This window comes from Lepisosteus oculatus, chromosome 7 (assembly GCF_040954835.1).
Source record: "Lepisosteus oculatus isolate fLepOcu1 chromosome 7, fLepOcu1.hap2, whole genome shotgun sequence".
NCBI lineage: Eukaryota > Metazoa > Chordata > Actinopteri > Semionotiformes > Lepisosteidae > Lepisosteus > Lepisosteus oculatus.
In genome coordinates, this window is record NC_090702.1 from 4,459,929 (window position 1) to 4,473,809 (window position 13,881).

The 13,881-nt window shown below is 39.1% G+C and overlaps 1 long non-coding RNA gene across 5 annotated transcripts in view; it reads right to left on the bottom strand.

The window, feature by feature from the left end:
- Window positions 1–9,192, bottom strand: part of LOC107078085 (uncharacterized) — a 139,631-nt gene extending 130,439 nt beyond the window's left edge. For all 5 annotated transcript variants that reach the window (XR_011190036.1, XR_001479083.2, XR_011190035.1 and 2 more), the window contains exons 1-2: window positions 8,631–9,192; window positions 7,096–7,198 (exon numbers count right to left, since the gene is read on the bottom strand). This is a non-coding gene — a long non-coding RNA (uncharacterized lncRNA). The remainder of the gene's footprint in view (window positions 1–7,095; window positions 7,199–8,630) is intronic.
- Window positions 9,193–13,881: the final 4,689 nt, after the last annotated feature.

The following is a 13,881-nucleotide window of genomic DNA, read 5'->3' on the forward strand; positions in this document are numbered from 1 at the left end:
GTGATGGCTTTTTCTATTCTCCTCAGCTTTTACATGCTAAAGCCTTTCTTTTTATCAACATCCTAAACATCCTCATCCCTCTTGCTAGAACAATGATTTCGAGAATCCTGATCAAATGCTTTGCTAAACCTGGTTTACATCAGACAACACGGATCGCTTTACAATAAAATAGCCTAAATAATAGTTGGCTTTGTCACATTTAATTTCTCAAGCATCATTCCTTCTAATCTGATGCAATATTCCTCATTGAGAAATATTCCCATTCAAGAAGAAATAATCAAAAATGTTTTTGTCTAACTACCTCTACAAGGTCATGTTGACTGGAGAAGGTATTTAGTCACCCTTCCTTTTTCTGTGCCATTCACAACTAGAGAATGCCTATTCACCGGTTGCAAAAACATCCCAGGTTTCCTGAAGTGGCAACAACATCCGTAGCTCAATTACGCTCGGTGTCCATGAAATACAATCGGACGTTCCAGAATGTTGCTGAAAAAAACGTCAACAGGTAACAGAAGGGAAAACAAAAAAGTGGGAATGGATGGAAAAATCCACGAGGCTGATGAGGTAGCTGTGAAATTAAAGTTTCAAATCCAAACAGTCTCAAAATCAACCTCAAACAAAACTAAAAAAAAAAAAGATATTTTCAACATTCAATATCAATAACGCAGAGAACCTATGATTAAAAAATAGAGAAAACGCATATACTGCATGCATTTTTAAGGGCACTTAAACAAGGTCTTTTTTTTTTAAATATGCAAAGTCCTACTGTTTTTTCGATGCAGTAGTGTGCAGTGCTTTGTAGCAACACTGCTTCTTTTATAACATCTTTACCATTTGGAGCCAAATTGAAAAGCTTTTTAGTAGTTGGGGCACTCCTGAAAAGCCCCAACACCTTGCCTCAGGAAAGTGACTGGATAAACTGATACTGAAAAGACAACACACAACAAGTGGCATTACAAACATATTTTCAGCAGAAAGGAGTCCTCCAAGATTCTGATTCATTGTTTGCTCTGGGTGGCTCCGTTTTCAAATTCTGCTTCTACGTTTCAGCGATTGGCACAGGAGTTCCGAACAACGAATCAAATGTACATTTCTGATGCGGTGGCCAATTACTGCCATATTCACTTTCAAATTTGGGTGTGCCTTCTCAGCACGCAAGTGGATCACCTCACCTACCTAGGTGGATCTCTGGTGGATTCAGCACAATGTACCTCTCTCTTAAATCCAGCTTCTATCCTACTGCAGTACACATCCTCAACAGCTAACTGCAATGCCTCAGACTCAATACACATCTGCATTATGCACATTTTGCATGGTCTAATGTTTTTTTTTTCTCACTACTGCAGTACATATTTATTGTCCTACAACATATTTATTGTTCCTGTTGTTATTATTTATTATTTTTGTAATGTGGTGTCTACATTGCATAGTGTTGTCTGCTGTACTGTGTATGTCCCGAGAGATCAGCGCAATTATTGCCATATTGCCATGCAAATTCTTAAACTCCTCTGCTCCTCTCTACTAGTTGTTACTTGTGTATGTAGCAGGAGATCAGCGCTAATAAGAATTCCTCTACTCAAGGGAACACGTGCGACTGCAAATCCAATCGGACCGTTTTTTGCCTTTCCCACTTGAAAGCAATGCCACAGAGGGACAAACTTGACATGGGGGGAGGCTTGATCCCATGAATTCCTGATCATATGAACTTCCCTGCTGTAGTACACTGACCTGCCCAGGGTTCATGCCTGACCCTGGACTTTTTAATAACAGACATCAGCTGTCATGCGCGATTTCAGGAATTACTGAAAGGCGGGGATGATATCATCAGAAGCAGCCTTTCTGTGAAAGTAACTTGTACAGTTCTAATGAACACACAATGGTCACTTCTACACACCCACACTTGGTAAAAGCAGAGGTTGATCGGAGCTGTACTCTGACGATCAACCTTCCTGCAGAGTTGCTTGGATTCAGACCCAGAGAGGATACATTCTGTGTGTGTTCTTGTTTGGGGTGCTCCAGAAAATGGCATTTTCCATCACAAAATAAAACTCCTTTCAAGCCTTCGCTGAACTGCACTGGGATGTCTTGCATCCTTTACACTATAATAATGTACAGCATAGCAAATGTTTGTTTTTCCAGCTGTGTTAAATTGCAGTGGGTTCAGTAATGCTTTTTATTTATTGGTGCCTAAAAAAAGCGGTGTCTCTTCCCAGACAAAACATGCTTTTTGCTGAATGGTGCAAAAGCCTGTGACATGATGCTGACATTAGCTAACAGTGTGGTAGAACTCCAAACCAAACGGAAAGCTATTCTTATATCTGATTATGTTTGAGATATTATCTTGCATAATCTTGATGCTTGTAGATAAAAAAATATATAAGGACTTTGGATACTGATTAAATGCTCTTAGTTTCATTTTGATCAGTGCATGAGCTCTAAATCTAATTTAATAATTATCTCAAATAATCTGAATGTCAAATAAGGAAAGAAATGTACCTCTCTTATGAAAAGAACCATGCTTTTGTGTAATTGATAACTTGGAGGATGGACTAAGTTATGTCACCTACACCTCTCTCTAGCGTGTAGATCACGCTGATGGACATCAGTGAATGTGATGCGCATATACAGAATACAGAGCGGCTTGTTTTGCACAACAGTCCAACCAATCAATGGGGAGGTCCAAGTGTATCGGTCTGATCAGGGGTGTCTAGTCTCTACAGAAATTCCATTTGTACCGATGGAGAGCAGCCCGACTGGACTACCCTGCAGTATTCCAAGACCTGTGGGCTCATTCTGGCATGACAGTCTTCCAGAAGCTAAAAGCTTGTTCTCACACTGCCCACCTTACAATGGATTCTTGAGAGACGATACGATAGTTATGACATGGATGCCCCTACTCAGCAGACCTGAACCCCACTGAACATCCTTGGGACTAGCATCTGGGGTGACTTGTGGCCTGTGTGACTCACAGACCAGGCATATACAGTACTTGCCCATGCTCTATAAGAAACACGGGACAGAATTCCTCAAACACAGCATCTGCAACCAGATGCAAAGCATATGTTTCAGATATACTGTATAGCTTCCCTCAATGGCTATCCTGTGACTTTCACACTAGACCTGCTGTTGATGACAAAGGGTTATAAGCTACATGAATGTAACGGTGCCATATCCGTTCAATTAAAATGTTACTGCACTTCCTAGAAAAGGGTTTGTCAATATTCTAAATATTTGTGAACTTGTTGCAGTTATAAGTGATATGTTTCTTCTGATGCTCAGTATATTATCCCATATTGCATCCCAATCAACACCACAGACACATTTTCAAGGACAAGTGTTTTGCAAGATAGGCCACCTGCTCAAACTTGCAATTAATTAACAGAAAGAAATCTCCATCACATACGGTAGCTCTCCCAACATTTCTGGAGCAAAATATAAATGGTTGATAGGCTCTGTGATTGTATTTTTTGGATCTGAAAGGCAAACTAATCTATAAATGCCCTAATACCACCCAGTTAAGGATTTAATAAACTAAGGTAAATTAGTCCATCAAACAAAAATATCGTACAAAAATCAAGGAAAATTTTACACATCTGAATCAATCCTTTACTCTTACAGTAGTGACATAACCGACACTACCATGTTTTATTCAACTCTGCTATTAATAGTCCCTTGTCAGGTCTTCAGGTACTGTAGGTAACAGAACTGAAAATCAATAAAAGGACTGGACAGCAGTTACCTATTAGTTGCCAAGTGTCATGAGCAAAACAGAGCTTAACACTACCCATATTTCTACACATAAATACCAAGTTTTACATCTGTTACTTACGAGGGTAAGTCAATAAGTGAAGGGGATTTGGGGATAATTTACTAAGTATGCTTCACAGATGGAGAACAGTCTTTATTTCAACATATTCCTCAGGACCCGGCTCATATTTCTGTAACCCCTTTCCAAAGTTACGGATGGACTGGTAATAAAATTCATGGTGTTTGCTCCCTGGGCCATTCCTGCTATGCCACATGAGACCCGAGACAAAATTCCCTCCTTGGATAGCTTGGTGCATTGGGCCAAGCATGAAAATCCAACAGGAGGAGATGCCGATTGTCAGGTGGGTGGGGTTTCATTTCCAAACCTAGCTCCTCAAAGTGCGAGAGTGCACAAGGGTCATTGTTGTAGAGTGACACTGGTGAGGAGTGCACCATGATGTTTTATGCCTACTGGTGACCAAAGGAAGCTCTCTAAACACAGGGTTTCATTGATGACCATGCCCAAGTGGTGGCTCAAGGAGCTATATCACCTTATCACAGGGCTATCCATGACCCTGTGAAGAGCTGGCAGACGTGAGTGACATGCATATGGAGATGCTTTAAAAACAAAGCAGTTCCTCCCCCTCTGTCAGGTGTATTTGGTAGATATTTCAAAAATCCAGTTTGCATATTGGATTAGTCTTCTAAATATGTAGTACTTCTACAGTATACGCACCCTGGCTAGCTCTGTTGGTGGAGTGAGAGACCCATAATCTTAGGGTTCGTGTCCCACGTCGGGCGCCTGGTCCTCCATGATGGAGGTTGGACACAAGGCTAACAGCCCTGTCCCGGAAAAACCTGTTGTTATGGAAACATGCTAGAGGGTATAGCGGGCAAACATCCATCTACAGTATACAGTATATACTGTGCATTCAGAATGAATTAAAAGATAAGATTTTCTTTTTATAGGGCAGCACGGTGGCACAGTGGTTAGCATTGCTGTGATACAGCACTAGGGCCCTGGGTTTAATCCCCAGGGTGCTATCAGTGTGAGGTCTGCATGATCTCCTCGCGTTTGGGTGTTCGCCAGGTTCGTCCCATAGTCTAAAGACATAGCAGTAGGCTATCTGACATCTGGGAAAACTGGCCCTAGGTATAAGTGTGTTTGTGTCCGTGTATGTCCTGTGACGAATTGGCGACACATCCAGTAAATCACACCTTGAGTCTATCGCCTGCCAGGACAGGTATACAGAATAGAGAAAAGGTACTTTGAAGTGTAACAAAGTCACATTTTGTTCAGTAGATTGTGTCTTTAAAGTGAGCAAAGCTATCAACCACGGAATTAAAGATTTTGATTAAAACCCAGTTCCCAATAACTGCACAGTAAAAAAAAAACTTCAAGGATCTGTAACGTAAAGAGATCCTTATTGACTCCATAAGGAACTGGAAAAGAAGAAGCAATAACTGGGCGTACGCCCAGACAATGTCTAAGAGTTCTGTCTAGGCTTGACACACTTTGCATATTTTGTTTCAAGGAAGAAAGACCACTCTGAGAAAGTCATAGATCCTGCACCTCATGAGGCTGTTTTTTCCCTACAAGGTGGACAGAGATTACAGTGACAACAGGGAGGTTTTTCTCTGTGACCGAGTGACGCAGAAAGGCATGCAGCAAAAGACTGGAGACGTTTATGGACGCCAAGGACACAGCCAGAGATATACAATATAGGATCAGCATTACCTGCCCGTGATGTAAAAGCATCTGCTGAGCCTCCAGGGGCTGCGTCAGCGCCTCAGATTCGGACGTCATGTCTCATTGCAAGACTGTCTCTACTTCTGGCCCCTGAAACCGGGCTCTGCGCAGAGACAGCAATGCACGAGTGTACACATGCGAACCTGGTCGCTGCTATTTATAAGGCGTGATCTCAGAGTACAGTAGATGCATAAGGCTGAATTAGGGAAGAAAGCAGCAGGGAGAGATGCATTGCTTTCAGTGACAGGGGTCATGGGTCTCCCCTGACATACGGTATCCTAATCATTTGATTAGTTTGAGCTAATTACTTTTCAATTGCCTGTTTATATACATCATATATCTATGAATTGGCTTCATTATTCTGCTCTCCTCCCCACTGACAGCTGATGTGTGGTGAGCCTTCTGGCGCACTATGGCTGCCGTCGCATCATCTAGGTGGATGCTGCACATTGGTGGTGGTAGTGGGATTCCCCATGACCTGTACAGCACTTTGAGTGGAGTGCCCAGAAAAGCGCTATACAAGTGTGAGCAATTATTATTATTATATGCTTATATATGCTATTAGTGCACCTCTGCAATATGTTCTTTTTGCACACACCACCATGTTTTTTTTATTTCCACTACCACATATTTATTGTTCTCTACTACATATTTATTGTTCTGGTTATTATTTATGATGTGGAAATGTACTGTCTACATTGTGTGGTCTTGTCTGCGATTGTGTTGAGAGCGCAGTTTGAATAAGAATTTCAATTCTAGTATTGATTTATGTTCAATATCCCCCAGAACATCTGCATTTAAAAATCCCTCAATACCTTAAAATACACCAATGATTTACAAATTGTATTATTACGTCATCCTCTGATCCACAATCTTAAACTTTTTTAAACACTGGCTGTGTAAAAATAATGCAACACAAAAAGGCATATTTTGATACATTATCATGGTTACAGAATGTATATTGTGCATCCAAAAATAATTAAAAGATTTTCTGGAATAGGGCAACACAGTGACACAGTGGTTGGCACTGCTGCCTCGCAGTGCTGTGGGCCCGGGTTCAATTCCAGACCTGGGGTCCTGTCTGTGTGGAGTTTGCATGTTCTCCCCAGATTTGTGTGGGTTTTTGCTGGGTTCTCCAGGTGCCTCCCAAAGTCTAAAGACGTGCTGGTAGGTTAATTGGTTTCTGGGGAAATTGGCTCTGGAGTGTGTGTGTGTCTGTGTCTGGGTATGTCCTGTGATGGACTGGCGTTCTGTCCAGGATGTATCCTGCCTTGTGCCCGTTGCTTGCTGTGTGAGGAACCTGCTCCCCAGTGACCCTGAATAGGATGAAGTGGTTCATAATGAATTCATAACAATGAATGAAGCAGTTCATTACAATTAATCATTGCCAAACACGTAATAAGAAAAGTTTTGCATCAAAATAATTGGCCACAAGCAGAGGAACGTCTGACAGCCCGACAACCCCTTGAATAATAAATAATCTTCATTCCAATAATTTTCAAGCTAGATATTTTCCATTTAAAAAATTAACGCATTTAAAAAGGTATCGGAGCTGAAATATGACATGTGATAATTAACAATGATCAGAATTAACTTACCTGTACACAGAGTGGAGTACGGTCTGGTATCATATCCACACAGATCACAAAAGGGCAAAGCAGTCTCAAAGTAGTCATGACTTTTTGTCTCCAATAACCTCTGCTGTGGGAGGCAAACAACAGGTGACATCAGAACTTCACTGAATATTTTACAAGTATGTAGGATTTATTTTATGCTAACTAATATAAAAAATAAGCAAACAAAGCTACAATAATAATAATAATAATAATAATAATAATAATAATAATAATAATAATAATAATGCACCACTCTGTTCAGTGTATGGCCTGCTCAACCTTGGGGGTCTTAAAAAATTAAACTACTAAATAGACGTTGTGTTTAAAGTTGTTAGCGCAAATACTTTAATTCCAAACCTATGGTTTCGGGTTAGTTTCGTCACTTATTAACCTACTGCATAGTGATTTCGTTTGAAAGGAAATAAGAAAACAAGACACACCTTAAAACTAATAATAATAAAAGCACAGCATGCGGTAAAATACTCCATTTTAAATATTATAAATATATGTTCTAGCTGAATTGCTTTGTCTTTTTCTTGTTTTATTATTAAGCGCTCTTAAATGACGTGTAATTAAAGACGTAATCTTAAATAAAAAGAAAACAATTCTCAGAAAAATTTGATACCAGGTTTTTAAATCTTGATTAAAGTTTTTTGGACAGAAAGCAAAACATATTTACCTCTCACTGCAGTTCAAGCATTTCGCTTAAAGGAAAAACACCTTAAACGCTACCTCAGATTTTACTAATAGTATTGTCATTTTTTTTAACTACAGTACACGCTGCAGTGTAAATGTTTTTATTAGACCTTCTTATACAGTCTACGTTTCATCAGGAGAAAATTAAGAAATCGTTCTAAACATTCAGTCTCACTGCATATTAAATAATCACCTGACCTACAAAGCTCAACACTGGCTCTGCTCATGAGCGACTATTGAAATGGGTCAGTGCAAAGCATTTAAATCTACACTACAATCTAACAATATTTTAAAGCGTATTTTTATTTTTTTTTGTTTGTTTTCATATGCAGCAGGAAATATTTTTAAAACACTCACAACTGTTTGGTTTGACGGTCTCTTTTCAAAAATAATGATGTTGCCCTTTGCCAGTCGAAAATAAATTATAATTACATAATTCAAGAAGGTAAACTAGGTCAGCTTTTTATAAACAGCCGTGCACAAGCATTTAGCAAATGCACATTTTGTAGGAGCAAAAATGCATAGCAACGTGAAATGTTTTCGTTTTCTGTAGTTCCTTATTATTATAACCAGTACATATTTTGAAAACAAAGCTACTTTATCATAAATTCTAAAAGATGGCTTAATGCTTCGTATTCATAGAAAATATATCACATATAATTTCACGAAGGGACTATCTTCTCATTTAACCTAACAGACATTTGAATTTGGTTTTCCTGACCATCGCTATTACTCATTTCCTATTTTTGCCCTAGTTGAAATGAAAAGATTGAGCTTTTACCTAGCTTTTACTTTTTTTAAAAAATATATATAAAACTTACTTTAAAAGTAATTCCAATGTTGGGCGGAAGCAATGATCTTGATTTGTACAGTACAGAAGAACAAGCAAAACAACAACAGCAATAAAAAAAAAACACGCATCTGAATCCTGCGCTGATTAATTCCAAGTTCAAGATGAGTGATCATTAAACCCTGAACCGGTGTCCGCCCGGGTCTTCGGACAGTGCAGTCTTGTCATTCTTTTGCAGCCCGTTCATGTCCCTCGGTTACTTTTGTTAGCTGAAAACAGCGCGGTCACAAGGAGAAAGAGAGAGAGAGAGCGACTACAGTATCTGTAGCCTCCCCCCGCTCCCCTCCAAGCTCTCGCTGGCTGACGGTGAACCGAACATCAACGAACAACGAAAGTCTTTCTGTCTGGAGGTCAAGTTTTTTTTTTGCCCTCCTCCTGCTAAGAATAGCTTTTAGTCTATCGCCGCGGCACCGACGGCTTCACCCGCCAGACTAGGCTATCTGCCGTATCTGTGGAAGATTAGAAAAGTTCAAATAAGGTGAACGGCGAGTCACAATAAGCCCATTAACGAGCGCCAGGCTGCCTCCGCTTGTCAAAACCTAAAACCAGCGAGTTATCATTTTAAAACAGAATATCACTCGAGTAGGGGATACCAGCGCGGTCATATTCGCTGTTGCAACACCAGCCATGATGAAGGCGAATGTAAGGTTTTACCCGATAGTGGACAGTAACTTCTGTGGCGCATGAATAAAATAAGTTTGCTTTGCAGTACATTCAAATCCAGCGTGTATTTGCCGGAAAAATAAAACATTTTTTTTTTTCCCCTGTTGTCGCCGTTATTTTTTTTTTAAGTGAATCCTTTACTGTTATTTGTAGAACACTGAAATATGTAACAGAAAACAGCCGTGTGTCGTGCCCGACAAGTTCAGTTTCCTGAAAACGACTTTTCAAGTCCGACCCGACACGAGAGAGCTCCGCTGCAGTCGCAAGAAGACGTTTGCAGGGGCAAATCGATGCAAACGGCGAACTTTGAAGTTCAGGCATTTGAATATGCTTTGGATGCTCAGGTTGATTAGACGCAAATGTAACCTTTGTCTGCGCATTTCAGTAACCTGAAGTGGTCTTAATACTGCGACGTGTTTTTTTTTTTTTAATTCCTCCCTGCATTTTAAAGTAGTCTTGCTTGGACTCGATGTCTACAATATTTTTTTTTTGTTTCACTGGTTAGTAAGTTATCATATTGCTTCCCAGACGAAAGTTGCATAACAAAGCAATACCACACCTATCCTTATTTGTCTACCCACAATGTATTGTAGCACGTTGCACCTGTTGTTTACCGGCCTATTTCATATTTCGAGGAGTGCGCACATCACAAAACGTGTTCTCCGTTTCTGTGACTCGGACGGTTTTCTTGATGAGCTACACACCTCCAAGTGCTTCGGGTGATATCAGGTCTGGACTTGTTCTATACTCGCTCTGCGAGACCTCGTTTTTCAGTTTTGTACTTCACAGTGGTTTTGATATTTCATTACCGCCTGTTTAATCCGGTTCATATTCGGAGTTTGGAGATAATCATTTATTTCGAACATGCTTCGCTGACGACATTTTATTTTCTATAGTGGACTTATTTGCACCCTCCCATACGTAATACTTTCAGAAGACAGTAAATTAGAAATAATAATGCAATGTACAGTATCACAATATCAAAAGATGGTGGATGCATTGTAAAAATGTGGTTTTACTAAAATATTGAACCATGATAAACGCACTGATGGAACACCGGAATCCTAACATTATCTTCTGCTCTCAACGGTCTTTTTTTATTGTTAACGCAAGTTTTTTTTTTAATATCCGGATCGCTATGGAAGTCAAATAACCATAAACAGTCAATACTGATATTTAATCTCAGTTTTCAACACCTGTGTTATTCTGCTTATAAAATTCCTAGAAATGCGCATTTCCCTAAGATCATTTTCTGTTACACTGATACGCATAATGTAAGGTCCACAACTTGATCTGCAAATGCAGTTATTTGTTTTGCAGTGACACACAGTACAGTGTACATACAGTAGCAGCATTATTACTCATTATGACTGTTCTCCCGCCAGTTCCTTTACAAAATGGTTTTATGCCTTGGTACAGCATATAGGAGGCATGCCTGTGATAAGGAGCCTGACCACAGTTGTCTTGTTTCATGACAACCTTTCAACACCATGGAAGTCCAGAGGTTTTCAAATAAACGTCTGTTTACAATAACGTATTTCATCAAAAATAACGTTTATACAGAAGAACCAGACAAATTCAGTTTGTTGAAAGAAGCATTGAAAGAATCTGTTTCACTAAGTTGGGTGTGTGGTGTGTTTCAGACTCCCACAAACTTTTGTGTAAAGAACTGCCCTCTCATATGTAGCAATAATAGCATGTTGTTTCTTTACAACCTGATGTGCAGCAGAAATAAAACATATTAGCAATTAACTATAAAGGTCCAGAGAAGAGCATTATTCAGATACTGTATTTCACTAGAGTGGGAAAAGCAGTTAATAATATAGTATGGTACTTTAAATGTACTGAATAGTGGTTATACAGTACATTGACACCTCAGTATCAATCAAATTGTGTAACACATCCATTAACTCAGTTTCTTTTTGGCTTTTACATTCTTCTGTGTGAATTCTTTGTGACAACTGCAATTCTTCTGCAACAATGTGTCGGTATGATATTTATTTTATATTTAGCATTTAGACAAAGACTCTGAGCCCATCCCACCTCAACACAGGCAAAAGAGAGCTAGAAAGTGTTAAAATGTTTTGAAAGCAACAGTAAATGAATTCTGCAAGAAATAAAAAGACCTTTAAAGGATTGTGGTGATTTTTAAATTGAGTTAATTTTCAAGTATTTTTGTGTACTGTATACAGTACATATGCCATTACTGGACAGAGATAAATTATGTTTGTAGATTATGAAATTGGCTTCTCATACCAAATTAATCTTCATAAAGATCCACTAGAAACAGTCATCTGTTGAAAAATGTACCCTGCATGAATAAGTATAAAAATTGTTTATAAAAAGAGTTATGCTAAAAAAACTTGATCTGAGAGTTTAAGCAGCAGTGCTTAAAAACTGCCACAGAGCAGTGTGCTTGAAAGTTCAAGATATATTTTTGGGAAAAGATCAATATTGCTAAAATGAGAGATATGATTGCATAAATTAAGTGATCAGTCTGTCGATATCTCAGTGTCATTTTTCAAGGAAAGTGACATTTTAACTGCTGTATTTTTTATTGTACAATAAGGTTAAAAGCAAAAAAAAGAATAGCTAAAAATTACAAAAAAATATACAGTAAATTTAAAAATAAATTTCATTTTTACTCGTGCACAAATGGTGTGACATAATGGCTAAGCTAAAATCGTTAAAGAATTTACAGGAAAAAAATGTCTAGAAAGCTGTGAAATATAGAGAACAGGAAAATATACTGTAGCTGAAAATATAATTTGTGAATTATACAATAAAGGGTATAAGAAATGTCATGTTAAGATAAAGCAATTATAGCATAACTGTTACAAGAAAATTACCATCAAGAGAAAAGCCAGAGACGTCTGATGTACAACTCTTCATCTACAGATTCAAAAAAGAAATTAGCCTGTTTCCCAGTCACTAGTAAAGATTTTCAGGGTACCAGAAATTGGAGACGGCATTCCTCCTATTAAACTCCTACTGTTTTATCCTCTCCAAAACAGTTTAACAAACGTTATCTAATTTACTTTGCAGTACTTTTAGGCTCTTCACCTCGTTGTTGCAGTCTCAAGAAGGAGCAAATTCACACTGCCATGAAATAGGTATAAAGGCTTATAGTGCACCAGGACTTTGGGTATGACACTAGCTAAAGTGATTCAAACTGATAACATTTCCTTTATCTCAAACCCTTGGTGAACCAGTTTGTTTGAGACTGTGGATATAGACTTACCAACAAGCCTACTGCAGCTGTACTGTACGGAATTAATATAGTAAGGAAGCCTCAGAACGTTAGTAACATGATGCAGAAATCAATTAAGCTCAGGTTTTTGTTGAATATTCTAAAACATTACCGCTGAGAATTTTTTTTGTGGGATCCTAAATGGACCAGCCAGTATACCCTTCTGCTCTTGGCATTCCAGAAACTGGTGGTTCAAATCAGGGCTGTTTTTAATGTTGTGCTTGAACAGCCAGGCCCACTGGGGTTAAATGGATTCAGGTTTCTCTGCCTAGTGCACAGCAGTGACCCCCTGTGGTTTGTCAGGGTTAGAAAGCTTGACTTTGGTAATACAATTTACATCTATGATGCTTATCACTTTTCGTGCCTTGATAAGTGACGTTTTGCCTTGGAAATGATCAAATGGGCCAGTTTGTTTATGTGAGCTTAGAGTCAGTAACAAAAACCACATCAAACATCATGCTCATCTGTTGTGTTGACTTTGTATAATAAATTGTAAAATTGAGTCCTGTTTCTCATTTAAATTGAAAAATAAGATGGCACCACAGACGATAGTTTTGGACGGAAACTGTCTTGTGCGTTTTCTTCACAGAGAGACAACATCACACAGACAGTACATTCATCAGCTACCACAATCCATCCCACCTTCGTGAAAAGTTCCATTTTGGAGTTAGGCTCTTTGTTTAAAGAGGTCGGGACAATACGACTGTTTTTAAGGCTCTGATGCCGTGATGCTACCTGATATATTGAGCCCTACTTGCTTTATTCAAACATCCAGTACAAAGCTAAAACAAGAATGAAATTTCTCAGCCCCCCGCTGATGATAGAGGAACTTTTTAATTTTAAGAAAGAATCAATTTTGGGGATTGTTAATTGATAGATAACACATTTGTCAGATAATGGGACAGATCCCATGAAGGTGTAGTTTTACACAGAATCAGAATACTGTACTGTGTTATTTATATGTTATATTTAGTTCAAAGATGAAATACACTTAATCATCTGTCCATTTTCTCACCAATTCAGGGTTGTGGGGGAGCTATCCCAGTAAGCAACAGACTCAAGTCAGAGTACACCCTGGACGGGATGCCAGCTGGGCATGCACACACACACCTGGGCCAGTTTCCCTCAGAAGCAGTACCAGTATGCCTTTAGACTGCAGGAGGAAACCAGAGCACCCAGAAACCCACACAAACATGGGGCGAACTTAGAAACTCCACCCAGACAGCCCCACAGGTCTGAAATTGAATCCAGGGCCCCCGCGCTGTAAGGCAGCATTGCTGACAACTGTGCCACCCACCACTTAATCATG